Here is a 13530-nt window from a genome sequence, read left to right on the forward strand (position 1 = left end):
CTTCATTAAATGCTTCTGCACATTTTGAGGAAACTGAAATGACCAAATACTTTCATTATGAAAACCTCCATATTCACAAGTAAGCAAACCACACCCCTCTTTTAGCTTGGGCATAAGGTGCTGTGTATAAGGTGTTTAGCAGATGAGATAGTTTCATTTTCTTTGGTAAGAACTTTAGAGACTAAATAGAATTTGTTAAAATTAGCATTTGCACAGAAAGCAAATAAATGAGCCAAGTCTGCTTTGTCTTTGGACAAGATACAACACCATTTGTTTTATGTGTTTGTGGTTTCATTAAAATTTTGATACACATCATGAAGACTTTTTGAAACTCCATTTTTCAAGTCAAATTACCTTAAGAGCTAGGAGAAACATTTTTTTGAATCAGGAAATGTAACTTTACTCAGTTCAATAGAGCAATCAAAGGCACAATACAATAATGCACGTCGGTTCATGTGATATGCCCAAGGTAATTCAGCAGCCACTATTTTCAACTGAGTGTTGGGTCTTTTGGGGAAACTAAAAAACTTTTGATTGATTTTGAAATACATGTCTATCTCATCCCAAACATATAAGATACAGTCTCCATATGTGCTTTCACATCCTCTTCTCCACGATACCCAATCCCAAATTCTCTGCATATTGTGCAATATGCTCTGTTTTTCTTATTTACCTTTCTAATCCAGTTATATTGTCCTTCTATCTGTCATTAACATTACAGTCATTTAGCTTTCTTTTGCAGTGATGTCTGGGTCATGCTGCTGTTGGTATTATAATCATTCTCATTTTCATTATCTCCACTCATATAATCCACAGGCAAAGCCAAAGATGGACTGCCAATGCTTATGATTACAACACTTCTTAAATTGCACACTTAAGTCATATTCCTCAGAATCACATAACAATGGATGATCATTATTGCGAACTGCAATTCATGGCTACCAATATCAGTGGGCAGGGGAGAAAACAATGATAGTGACTATAGAAGTCAAATAATCTATACTATATCCATTTGACACTAAAAGCAGTGTTGCTTTCAGCCTCCACTTTTATTTATTTATTTGTTTATTTTTTATTACGGTAACATCAGTTTATAACATTATATAAATTTCAGGTGCACATCATTATATTCCGATTTCTGCATAGATTACATCATGTTCACCAACCGAAGACTAATTATAATCCATCACCACACACATGTGCCTTCCTCCCTCCCTCCTTCCCCTCTGGTAACCACAAATCCAATCTTTGTCTCTATGTGATTGTTCGTTGATTTTATCTTCTACTTATGAGTGAGATCATACAGTATTTGACTTTCTTCCTCTGTTTTATTTCACTTAGCATAATACCCTCAGGGTCCATCCATGTTGTCACAAATGGCTGGATTTCGTCGTTTCTTATGGCTGCGTAGTAGTCTATCGTGTATAAATACCACATCTTCTCTATCCATTCGTCCCTTGATGGGCACCTAGGTTGCTTCCAAGTCTTTGCTATTGTGAATAATGCTGCAATGAACATAGGGGTGCATGTATCTTTACGCATTCATGTTTTCATTTTCTTTGAATAAATACCCAGCAGTGGAATAGCTGGATCATATGGTAGGTCTCTTCTTAATTTTCTGAGGAAACTCCATACTGCTTTCCATAGTGGGTACACCAGCAGTGTATGAGGGTTCCCTTCTCTCCATATCCTCTCCAATACTTGTTGTTTCCTGTCTTGTCAATTATAGCCATTCTGACAGGAATGAGGTGATATCTCATTGTAGTTTTGGTTTGCATTTCCCTGATAGTTGATGATGTTGAACATCTTTTCATGAGCCTGTTGGCCATCTGTATATCTTCTTTGGAGAAATGTCTGTTCAGATCTTTTGCTCAGTTTTAATTGGGTTGTTAGGTTTTTTTGGTTGAGATCTATGAGTTTTTATATATTTGGTTATTAACCCCTTATCAGATACATAGTTTGCAAATATCTTCTCCCAATTGTTAGGTTGTGTTTTCCTTTTGTTGATGGTTTCCTTTGCTGTACTTTCCTTTTTAGTTTGATGTAGTCCCATTTGTTCATTTTTTTCTGTTGTTTCCCTTGCCCGGTCAGACATGGTATTTGAAAATATGCTGCTAAGATCAGTGTCAAAGAGTGTACTGCCTATGCTTTCTTCTAGATGTTTCATGGTTTCAGGTCTTACATTCAAGTCTTCAATCCATTTTGAGTTAATTTTTGTGTATGGTGTAAGATAATGGTCTACTTTCATTCTTTTGCATGTGGCTGTCCAGTTTTCCCAACACCATTTATTGAAGAGACTCTCCTTTCTCCATCGTATACTCTTGGCTCCCTTGTCGAAAATTAGCTGTCCATAGATGTTTTGGTTTATTTCTGGGCTCTCAATTCTGTTCCATTGATCTGTGTGTCTGTTTTTGTGCCAGTACCATGCTGTTTTGGTTACTATAGCTTTGTAGTATATTTTAAAATCAGGGAGTGTGATACCCCCAGCTTCATTCTTATCACTCAGGGTTCCTCTGGCTATTCAAGGTCTTTTGTTGTTCCATATAAATTTTAGGATTCTTTGTTCTATTTCTGTGACAAATGTTGTTGGAACTTTGATAGGGATTGCATTGTATCTGTAGCTTGCTTTAGGAAGTATGGACATTTGAACTATGTTAATTCTTCCAATCCAAGAGCACAGACTATCTTTCCATTTCTTTGTGTCTTCTTCTATTTCTTTCAATAATATTTTATAGTTTTCAGTGTACAGATCTTTCACCTCTTTGGTTAAGTGTTCTCCTAGGTATTTTATTCTTTTTGTTGCAATTGTAAATGGGATTGTATTGTTAATTTCTCTTCCTGCTACTTTGTTGTAATTGGCAACAAAGGCAATTGATTTTTGTATGTTGATTTTGTATCCTGCAACATTACCGTGTTCATTTATTATGTCTAAAAGTTCTTTGGTGGATACTTTAGAGTTTTCTATGTATAAAATCATGTCATCTGCAAATAGTGACAATTTCAGTTCTTCCTTTCCAATTTGGATCCCTTTTATTTCTTTTTCTTGCCTGACTGTTCTGGCTTGGACTTCCAATACTACGTTAAATAAGAGTGGTGAAAGTGGGCATCCTTGTCTGGTTCCTGTTCTTAGAGGCACAACTTTCAGTTTTTCTCTGTTGAGTATGATAGTAGCTGTGGGTTTGTCATATATGGGCTTTATTATGTTGAGGTACTTTCCTTCTATACCCATTTTATTCAGAGCTTGTATCATAAGTGGATGTTTTATCTTGTCAAATGCTTTCTCTGCATCTATTGAGATGACCATGTGATTTTTATTCTTCATTTGGTTGATGTGGTATATCACATTGATTGATTGTGGATCTTCAACCATCCTTGCATCCCTGGAATAAGTCCCACTTGATCATGGTATATGATCTTTTTAATGTATTGTTGCATTCGATTTTCTGGTATTTTTTTGAGGATTTTGCATCAATGTTCATCAATGATATTGGCCTGTAATTTTCTTTTTTTTGTTGTCCTTGTCTGGTTTTGGTATTAGGGTAATTGTGGCCTCGTAGAATGAGTTAGGAAGCTTCCCCTCCTCTTAATTTTTTGGAAGAGTTTGAGACGGGTAGGTATTAAGTCTTTTTTGGATGTTTGGTAGAATTTACCAGGAAAGCCGTCTGGTCCTGAACTTTTATTTTTGGGGAGATTTTTGATTACTGTTTTGATCTCCTTACTGGTGATGGGTCTATTCAAATTCTCTATTTCTTCTTGATTCAGTTTTAGACAGTTGTATGATTCTAAGAATTTATCCATTTCTTCTAGATTATCCAACTTGTTGGAGTATAGTTTTTCATAGTATTTTCTTATAATCTTTTGTATTTCTGAGGTGTCCATTGTAATTTCTCCTCTTTCATTTCTGATTTTATTTATTTGAGCCTTCTCTCTTTTTTTCTTGGTGAGTCTAGCTAAAGATTTATCAGTTTTGTTCATCTTTTCAAAGAACCAGCTCTTTGTTTCATTGATTTTTTTCTGTTGTTTTTTTAGTCTCTATTTCATTTACTCCTGCTCTGATTTTTACTATTTCCTTCCTTCTACTGATTTTGGGCTTTGTTTCTTATTCTTTTTCCATTCCTTTAGGTGCACTGTTAGATTGTTTATTTCAGATTTTTCTCATTTGTTGAGATAGACCTGTATTACTATAAACTTCCAACTTAGAACCACTTTTGCTGTATCCTATAAATTTCGGCATGTCATATTTTCATCTTCATTTCTCTCCAGGTATTTTTTGATTTCTCCTTTGATTTCTTCATTGGCCCAGTTGTTGTTCAGAAGCATTTTGTTTAATCTCCACCTATTTGTGGCTTTTCTGATTTCCTTCCTGTAGTTGATTTCCAGTTTTATACTGTTGTGGTCAGAAAAGATGCTTGCTATTATTTTAATATCCTTAAATTTATTGAGACTTGTCTTGTGGCCTAATATGTGACCAGTCCTGGAGAATGTTCCATGTGCATTTGAAAAGAATGTGTATTCTGCAGTTTTTGGATGGAATGTTCTGTATATATCTACTAAGTCCCTCTGGTTTAAGGTGTCATTTAAGGTCAATGTTTCCTTATTGCTATTCTGTTTGAATGATCTATCCATTGATGTAAGTGGAATGTTAAAGTCCCCTACTATTATCATGTTACTGTCTATTTCTCCTTTTGTGTCTGTTAATAATTGCTTTATATATTTAGGTGCTCCTATGTTAGGTACATACATATTTATAAGTGTTATATCCTCTTGTTGGATTGTTCCTTTTATCATTATGTAGTGCCCTTCTTTGTCTTTTGTTACAGTTTTTGTTTTAAAGTCTATGTTGTCTGATATAAGCATTGCTACCCCAGCTTTCTTTGCATTGCCATTTGCATGGAATATCTTTTTCCACCCCTTCACTTTCAGTTTGTGAGTGTCTTTAGGTCTGAAGTGTGTTTCTTGTATGCAGCATATATGGTCTTGTTTGTTTATCCAGTCAGCCACCCCATGCCTTTTGCTTAGATCATTTAGTCTATTGACATTTAGAGTAGCTATTGATAAGTATGTACTTATTGCCTTTTCGTTACTTTTTTTTTCTGGGTATTTCAGTAGTTCTTCTCTGTTCCTTTCTTCTTCTCTTGCTCTCCTCCCTTGTGGTTTGATGGCTTTCTTTAATATTATGTTTGGGTTCGTTTCTCTTAATTTTTTGTGTATTTATTTTAGGTTTCTGGTTTGTGATTACTATGAGGTTCATATATAATAACATGCATATATAGCAATGTATATTAAGTTGATAGTCTCTTTAGTTTGACCTCTTTATAAGAGCTCTACTCTTTTACTCCCCTCCTCCCACATTTTATTTTTTTGATATCATACCTAACCTCTTTTTGTGTGTGTGTCTGTTACCCCCTTATCATGGAAATATGTTATTTCAGTACTTTTATCTTTTGACCTTCATATTAGCTTCATAGGTGGTTGATCTGCTACCTTTAGTATATTTTTGCCTTTGCCAGTGATTTTGTTGCTTTTTTTTTTTTTGGATAATTTTCTTATCCCTATTTGTAGTCTTCTTTTTCCCACTTAAATAAGTCCCATTAGCATTTCTTGTAAGACTGGCTTCTTGCCAATAAACTAATTTTTGCTTGTCTGGGAAACTCTTTCTCTCTCCTTCCATTCTGAATGATAACCTTGCCAGGCAGAGTATTCTTGGCTGTAGGTTTTTCCCTTTCAGCACCTTAAATATAATGTGCCCCACCCTTCTGGCCTGTAAGGATTCTGCTGAGAAGTCAGCTGATAGCCTTATAGGGTTTCCTTTGTATGTGAACTTGTTGCCTTTCTTTTGCAGCTTTTAGGATTCTCTCTTTATCTTTAATTCTTGACATTTTAATTATAATGTGTCTTGGTGTGGGCCTCTTTGGGGTTATCTTGTTTGGTGCTCTCTGTGCTTCCTCTTCCTGGATGTCTGTATTCTTCCTTAGGTTAGGAAAGTTTTCAGCTCTTATTCTCCAAATAGATTTACTGCCCCTTTGTCTCTCTCTTCTCCTTCTGGGACACCTATTATATGAATGTTAGTGTACTTGATGTTGTCCCAGAGTTCCCTTAGACTGTCCTCATTCTTTTAAATTCTTTTTTGTGTTCAGCTTGAGTGATTTCCTCTAGTCTTTTGTCCAGCTCACTGATCTGTTCTTCTGTCTCATCTACTCTGCTGTTGAGTCCCTCTAGTGAATTTTTCATTTCCATAATTGTATTCTTCATTGCTGATTGGTTCTTTTTTATATTTTCTAATTCTTTGTTGAAGTTATCCATTCTTCTCTATTCTGAGTTCATCCATTTGTCTCCCAAGATCAGAGAACATCCTTATGACTTTTTGTTTGAACTCTTTGTCAGGTAGATTATTTCTGTTTCATTTAGTTCTTTTTCTGGGGTTTTGTCCTGTTCCCTTACTTGGAACATATTCCTCTGCCTCCTCATTTTGCCTCTTTCTCTGTGCTCATATCTATGTGTTAGGTAGGTCAGCTATGTCTCCCAATCTTGGAGAGGTGGCCTTATATAAGAGATGCCTTATGAGTCGGCCCCTATTTTTTGGGCTGTCATATGGGTTTTGTACTTTTCCCTCAACCTTCCATATCCATCACAAAAGACAGGGATTTTTTTTGTATGTCCTGGGACGGTTTCCCAGGATGAGGGAATTTGGGTGCTAAAGCCTGGAAGGTCAGGTAAATCAGGACAATTGGTCACTCTTCCCCACCTTTACTGGCCAGATGTATCCCCTTCATCTGGCCAGTACAACCATTCCCCTACCTGCCATGAGTGCTGGCTGATAACTCTTGCTGCCTCCTTCTCTGAAGAATTGCAGGCCCAGCAGGAACCAGCTTGCTAGAAGGCTCTCACTCCCACCCTCAAGGACAGACCTAGGCCAATAACTGATAGCAGTTCAAAAGACCAACCTTTGCTAAAGTATTTGACTTACTCTAACAGTACAATTTGTGCTGTAGAGCTTTCCCTTAGAATCAGACTGAAGCTAGTCTTCAAATAAGACCACACTCTGGCTAGCTTTCCCCCTGCCCTATGCCATCTCCCATATTCCCAAGAGTACTCCCCCAATAAGTCACTTGAATAAGAATCCCCATCTCAGGCTCTGCTTCTAGGGAACCTGGCCTAGGACGGGATCCAAGTTTATTGTTTTTCATTTCCTTGACCAGTTGTCCAAGACCATCTATTGAGATTGGTTCTCCATCATTCATATATATACACACACTCAGTGCTCTATCTTGAGAAAAGTATTCATACAGATAGTCACATAATACTCAGAAAATAAAAAGAACCAGTGAGAAAAAGTGCAAATATCAAATACTCAGTTTTGACTTGAACAAGGAAACTTGAATAAGAAATCACTTGTATTCTTTATTATAGAAATTCTGACTTTTAAGTGGTACTTAGCTTCTAAATGCAGATATTTACTGGGAAATTTTAAATGTGCCATAAAAATATTGACACCATAAGACCTGCAGTGTGAAAAGGTAAATCACAAATATTGCAGAATATTTATATATATTTATATAATTTATATAGTATATATATAGATGAGATGTATCTCAGACATATTTATAAATTTATATGTACATTTTATGTATATTCAATACCTATATAGCGATACATGTATATTTAATATGGATATATTCGAGATACATATAAATATATTCAAGATACATACATTCTCAAGTTTCCATCTTGGCACAGGTCTGTTTTGGAGCTTTCTATTCTATTCAGTTGGTCTGTTTGTCCATCCCTGCACCAATATTACATCTTGATTACTGTGGTTCTATAATAAGTCATGATATGTTGTAGGTCAAGTCACCTCAACCTTCTTTTTCTTTAAAATTGCCTTGGCTCTTCTTGGGCCTTTATATTTAATATAAATTTTATAGTTTCTCCATCAAGTTCTATGAAGACAATCTGTAATGAGTTTCATTGAAATTGCATTGAATTGATTAAGATTAATTTTTGGAGAATAGACATCTCTATAATATTGAGTCTTCCTCTCGATAAAGAGTTAGTATCTCTCTCGATTTATTTAGATCTTCTTTAATGCCTTTCAGTGAAGTTTTTAATTTTTTTCATGAAGTTTTTATACATCTTTTGTTAAATTTATTTCTACTTACCTTATTTTTTTGCTGTTGCTATTGTTAATGGTATAAAAAATGGTCCTTACATTTACTGTTTCTTGTGCATAGGAATGAAATTGATTTATGTATAACTTCTATTTAGAACCTTGCAGAATGCTTTTATTAATTCTAATAATCTCCATATTTTCTTGGATTTTCTATAGACAATCATATTTCCTGTGATTAATGACATTTTTTCCCACCATTTTTAGTGTTTGTTTGTTCTTCTTTACTGTGTTTGCCAGGAGCTCTAATTCATTGCTGAAGATAAGTGGTGATGGGAAGCATCCATTGTCTCATTCCTGATTTTGAGGGCAATCATTCTAATGTTTTACCATGAAAGAGGAAGCTTGCTTTAGGTTTTTGATAGATATCTTTTTATGAATTGTCAAATGAGTTTTCTATATTTATTGAAATGAGCATACCCTTTAATATATTTATATGATGAGTTACATTAATAGATTTTCTAAAGTTAAATTATCCTTGCATTTCTGAGATAAACCCAATTTGACCATGATTTATCTATTTATACAGAGGTGAATTATACTTGTTAATATTTGGATTAGGATTTGTGCATCTATATAAATGAATCAGTCTGTATATTTCCTGTTATAGTGTTGTCTATTTTTGGTATCAAAGTTAAACTATCCGTGAAAAATTTGTTGGGGAGTGTTCTCTCTATTTCTGTTCTCTAGAAAATTTTACATAAGATTGGAATTATCTGTTCTTTCAAGATTTGATAGAACTCACTAGTAAAATCATCTTAGCCTGTTGTATTTGTTTACTTACTAGGTAAAATTTTAATTACTGATTAAACTTATTTAATGGATATTAGAAAACTCAAGATTTCTAGTTCTTCAGTCAGTTTTGGTAAGTTATATTTTTCTAAGAAAATCTATATTTTGTCAATTTTCAATTAGCACAAAATTGTTTCTAGTATTATCTTATTATCATTAGATCTCTAATGTATCTTATTTACAGCCACTTTTTTATTTTTTTATTTATTTTATTTTTTTTATTATTTTTTTTTTTTATTAATGTTATGATAGATTACAACCTTGTGAGATTTCAGTTGTACATTTTTGTTAGTCATGTTGTGGGTACACCACTTCCCCCTCCGTACCCTCCCCCCACCCCCCCTTTTCCCTGGTAACCACCGATCAGATCTCCTTCTCAATATACTAATTTCCACCTATGAGTGGAGTCATATAGAGTTCGTCTTTCTCTGACTGACTTATTTCGCTAAACATAATGCCCTCGAGGTCCATCCACGTTGTTGTGAATGGGCCAATTTCGTCTTTTTTATGGCTGAGTAGTATTCCATTGTGTATATATACCACATCTTCTTTATCCAATCATCAGTTTCTGGGCATGTAGGCTGGTTCCACGTCTTGGCTATTGTAAATAATGCTGCGATGAACATAGGGGTGCAACAGACTCTTGAGATATCTGATATCAGGTTCTTAGGATAGATACCCAGTAATGGGATGGCTGGGTCATAGGGTATTTCTATTTTTAACTTTTTGAGAAATCTCCATACTGTTTTCCATAGTGGCTGTACCAGTTTGCATTCCCACCAACAGTGTATGAGGCTTCCTCTTTCTCCACAACCTCTCCAACATTTGTCGTTCTTGGTTTTGGATGTTTTTGCCAATCTAACGGGGGTAAGGTGATATCTTAGTGTAGTTTTGATTTGCATTTCCCTGATGATTAGCGATGATGAACATCTTTTCATGTGTCTATTGGCCATATTCATATCTTCTTTTGAGAAATGTCTGTTCATGTCCTCTGCCCATTTTTTGATAGGGTTGTTTGTTTTTTTGTTGTTAAGCAGTGTGAGTTCTTTGTATATTATGGAGATTAACCCTTTGTCGGATAAGTGGCTTGTAAATATTTTTTCCCAATTAGTGAGCTGTTTTTTGGTTTCAATCCTGTTTTCCCTTGCCTTGAAGAAGCTCTTTAGTCTGATGAAGTCCTATTTGTTTATTCTTTCTATTGTTTCCCTCAACTGAGGAGTTACAGTGTCCGAAAAGATTCTTTTGAAACTGATGTCAAAGAGTGTACTGCCTATATTCTCTTCCAAAAGACTTATTGTCTCAGGCCTAATCTTTAGGTCTTTGATCCATTTTGAGTTTATTTTGGTGTGTGGTGAAAAAGAATGGTCAATTTTCAATCTTTTGCATGTGGCTGTCCAGTTTTCCCAGCACCATTTGTTGAAGAGACTTTCTTTTCTCCATTGTAGGCCCTCTGCTCCTTTGTCGAAGATTAGCTGTCCATAGATGTGTGGTTTTATCTCTGGGCTTTCAATGCCATTCCATTGATCTGTGGACCTGTTTTTGTACCAGTACCATGCTGTTTTGATCACTGTAGCTTTGCAGTATGTTTTGAAATCGGGGATTGTGATTCCGCCGGCTTGTTTTTCTTGCTCAGGATTGCTTTAGCAATTTGCGGTCTTTTGTTCCCCCATATGAATTTTAGGATTGTTTGTTCAATTTCTGTGAAGAATGTTCTTGGGATTCTGATTGGGATAGCATTGAATCTGTATATTGCTTTAGGTAGTATGGACATTTTAACTATGTTTATTCTTCCAATCCATGTGCAAGGAATGTTTTTCCATCTCTTTATGTCATCGCCTATTTCTTTCAAGAAAGTCTTGTAGTTTTCATTGTATAGATCCTTCACTTCCTTGGTTAAGTTTATCCCAAGGTATTTTATTCTTTTCGTTGCGATTGTGAATGGGATAGAGTTCTTGAGTTCTTTTTCTGTTAGTTTATTGTTAGTTTATAGAAATGCTACTGGTTTATGCACGTTAATTTTATACCCTGCTACTTTGCTGTAGTTGTTGATTATTTCTAATAGTTTTTCTGTGGATTCTTTGGGGTTTTCTATGTATAAGATCATGTCGTCTGCAAACAACCAGAGTTTTACTTCTTCGTTACCTATTTGGATTCCTTTTATTTCTTTTTCCTGCCGAATTGCTCTGGCCAGCACCTCCAGTACTACGTTGAATAGGAGTGGTGAAAGTGGACACCCTTGTCTTGTTCCTGTCCTCAGAGGGATGGCTTTCAGCTTTTGTCCATTGAGTATGATGTTGGCTGTGGGTCTATCATATATGGCCTTTATTATGTTGAGGTACTTTCCTTCTATACCCATTTTACTGAGGGTTTTTATCATAAATGGGTGTTGGATCTTGTCAAATGCTTTCTCTGCATCTATTGAGATGATCATGTGGTTTTTGTTTTTCATTTTGTTGATGTAGTGTATCACGTTGATTGACTTGCGGATGTTGAACCATCCCTGTGTCCCTGGTATAAATCCTACTTGATCATGGTGTATAATCTTTTTGATGTATTGCTGTAATCGGTTTGCCAAAATTTTGTTGAGGATTTTTGCATCTATGTTCATCAGTGATATCGGCCTGTAGTTCTCCTTCTTTGTGTTGTCCTTGTCAGGTTTGGGGATCAGAGTGATGTTGGCTTCATAAAATGTGTTAGGGAGTTCTCCATCTTTCTCAATTTTCTGGAACAGTTTGAGGAGAATAGGTATTAAGTCTTCTTTGAATGTTTGGTAGAATTCTCCACAGAAGCCGTCTGGTCCTAGACTCTTGTTTTTGGGGAGGTTTTTGATTACCGTTTCTATTTCCTTACTTGCGATTGGTCTATTCAGATTCTCCATTTCTTCCTGATTCAGTTTGGGGAGATTGTAGGAGTCTAGGAATTTGTCCATTTCTTCCAGGTTGTTCAATTTGTTGGCATATAGTTTTTCATAGTATTCTCTTATGATCTCTTGTATTTCATTGGTATCTGTTGTGATTTCTCCTCTGTCATTCCTGATTTTATTAATTTGCGATTTCTCTCTTCTTTTCTTGGTGAGTCTGGCTAGGGGTTTGTCAATTTTGTTAATTCTTTCGAAGAACCAACTCTTTGTTTCATTGATCCTTTCTATTGTCTTTTTTGTTTCAATATCGTTTATTTCTGCTCTTATTTTTATTATTTCCCTCCTTCTACTGACTCTGGGCTTTGTTTGTTCTTCTTTTTCTAGTTCTGTTAGGTGTCGTTTGAGGTTGCTTACGTGAGCTTTTTCTTGTTTAGTGAGGTGAGCCTGTATTGCGATGAATTTCCCTCTTAGGACTGCTTTTGCTGCATCCCAAATGATTTGGTATGTCGTGTTCTCATTTTCATTTGTCTCCAGATAATATTTGATTTCTTCTTTAATTTCTTCAATGATCCATTGTTTGTTGAGAAGCGTGTTGTTTAGTCTCCACATTTTTGCACCTTTCTCTGCTTTTTTCTTGTAGTTGATTCCAGCCACTTTTTATTCCTTAAATTCCTTATTTGTACCTTTTCTTGTTTTATCTTCATCAGTCTCAACAAAGATTTGTCAATTTTTTAAATCTTTACAAAGAAACAGCTATTGACTCTACTTCTCTCTGTTATATGTTTTGTTTCTATTTCATTACTTTGTTTTTATTCTTTTTTCAAGTTTACTCTAATTTCCTTTTCTTCAACTGGATGCTTAGCTGATTAATTTCTGCCTTTTTCTTAAAATAAGCTTTAAGGTTATGAATAATATAAGCACTGTTTTAGCTGTATGCCACAAACTGTATTAGTAATAATTTCATTATAATTCAGTTCTAAATATTTTCTAATATCTGTTAAGTTTTCATGACCCATGAGGTGTTATTTTGAGGTGTATATCTAATTTCCAAACGTATTTATTTTTAAACTATTGTTTTTTATTGATTTCTAAGTTAATTACATGATGGATGATAGTCACAGAACATGGTCCAATTGAGAATGTCTTTAAAGTTGTTGGACTTAGAGTATGGTCAATATACATAACTGTTGAGTATATACTTCAGAAGATATGTATTCTCTAATTGTTGGGTAGATGGCTCTGTATATGTACATGAGGTAAAAATTGTGTTATTCAAATCTTCTATAGTCTTACAAATTTTTTTTTTTTACTGTGTCAGATGACACAGTACTGATTAGTACTGGGAGAGCTGTGTTAAATCTCTATCATAGTTGATTTATCAGTTTTGCCTGTAATTCTGTCAGTTTTTGCTTTATATATTTTGAGGTTTTGTTATTAAATGCATACAGGTTTATCATTATATCTATTCCTGATTAATTGAAACTTTTATTATCAAATAATCATCTTTATCCCTAATAACACTCTTTAACTTAAGATCTGTTTTGTCATTATTAATATAGCTACACCAGCTTTCTTTTGGTTAGTGTTTGCTAATTACATTTTTTCTTTTAATTTTCAATCTTTCTGTAATTTTAATGATTTTCTTATATCTCCTGTAAATAGTATGTGGTTGGATTTTTAAAATCCAATCCAGGAGTGTGTGACCTAACTA

This window comes from Equus asinus, chromosome 5 (assembly GCF_041296235.1).
Source record: "Equus asinus isolate D_3611 breed Donkey chromosome 5, EquAss-T2T_v2, whole genome shotgun sequence".
Taxonomy (NCBI): Eukaryota; Metazoa; Chordata; class Mammalia; order Perissodactyla; family Equidae; genus Equus; species Equus asinus.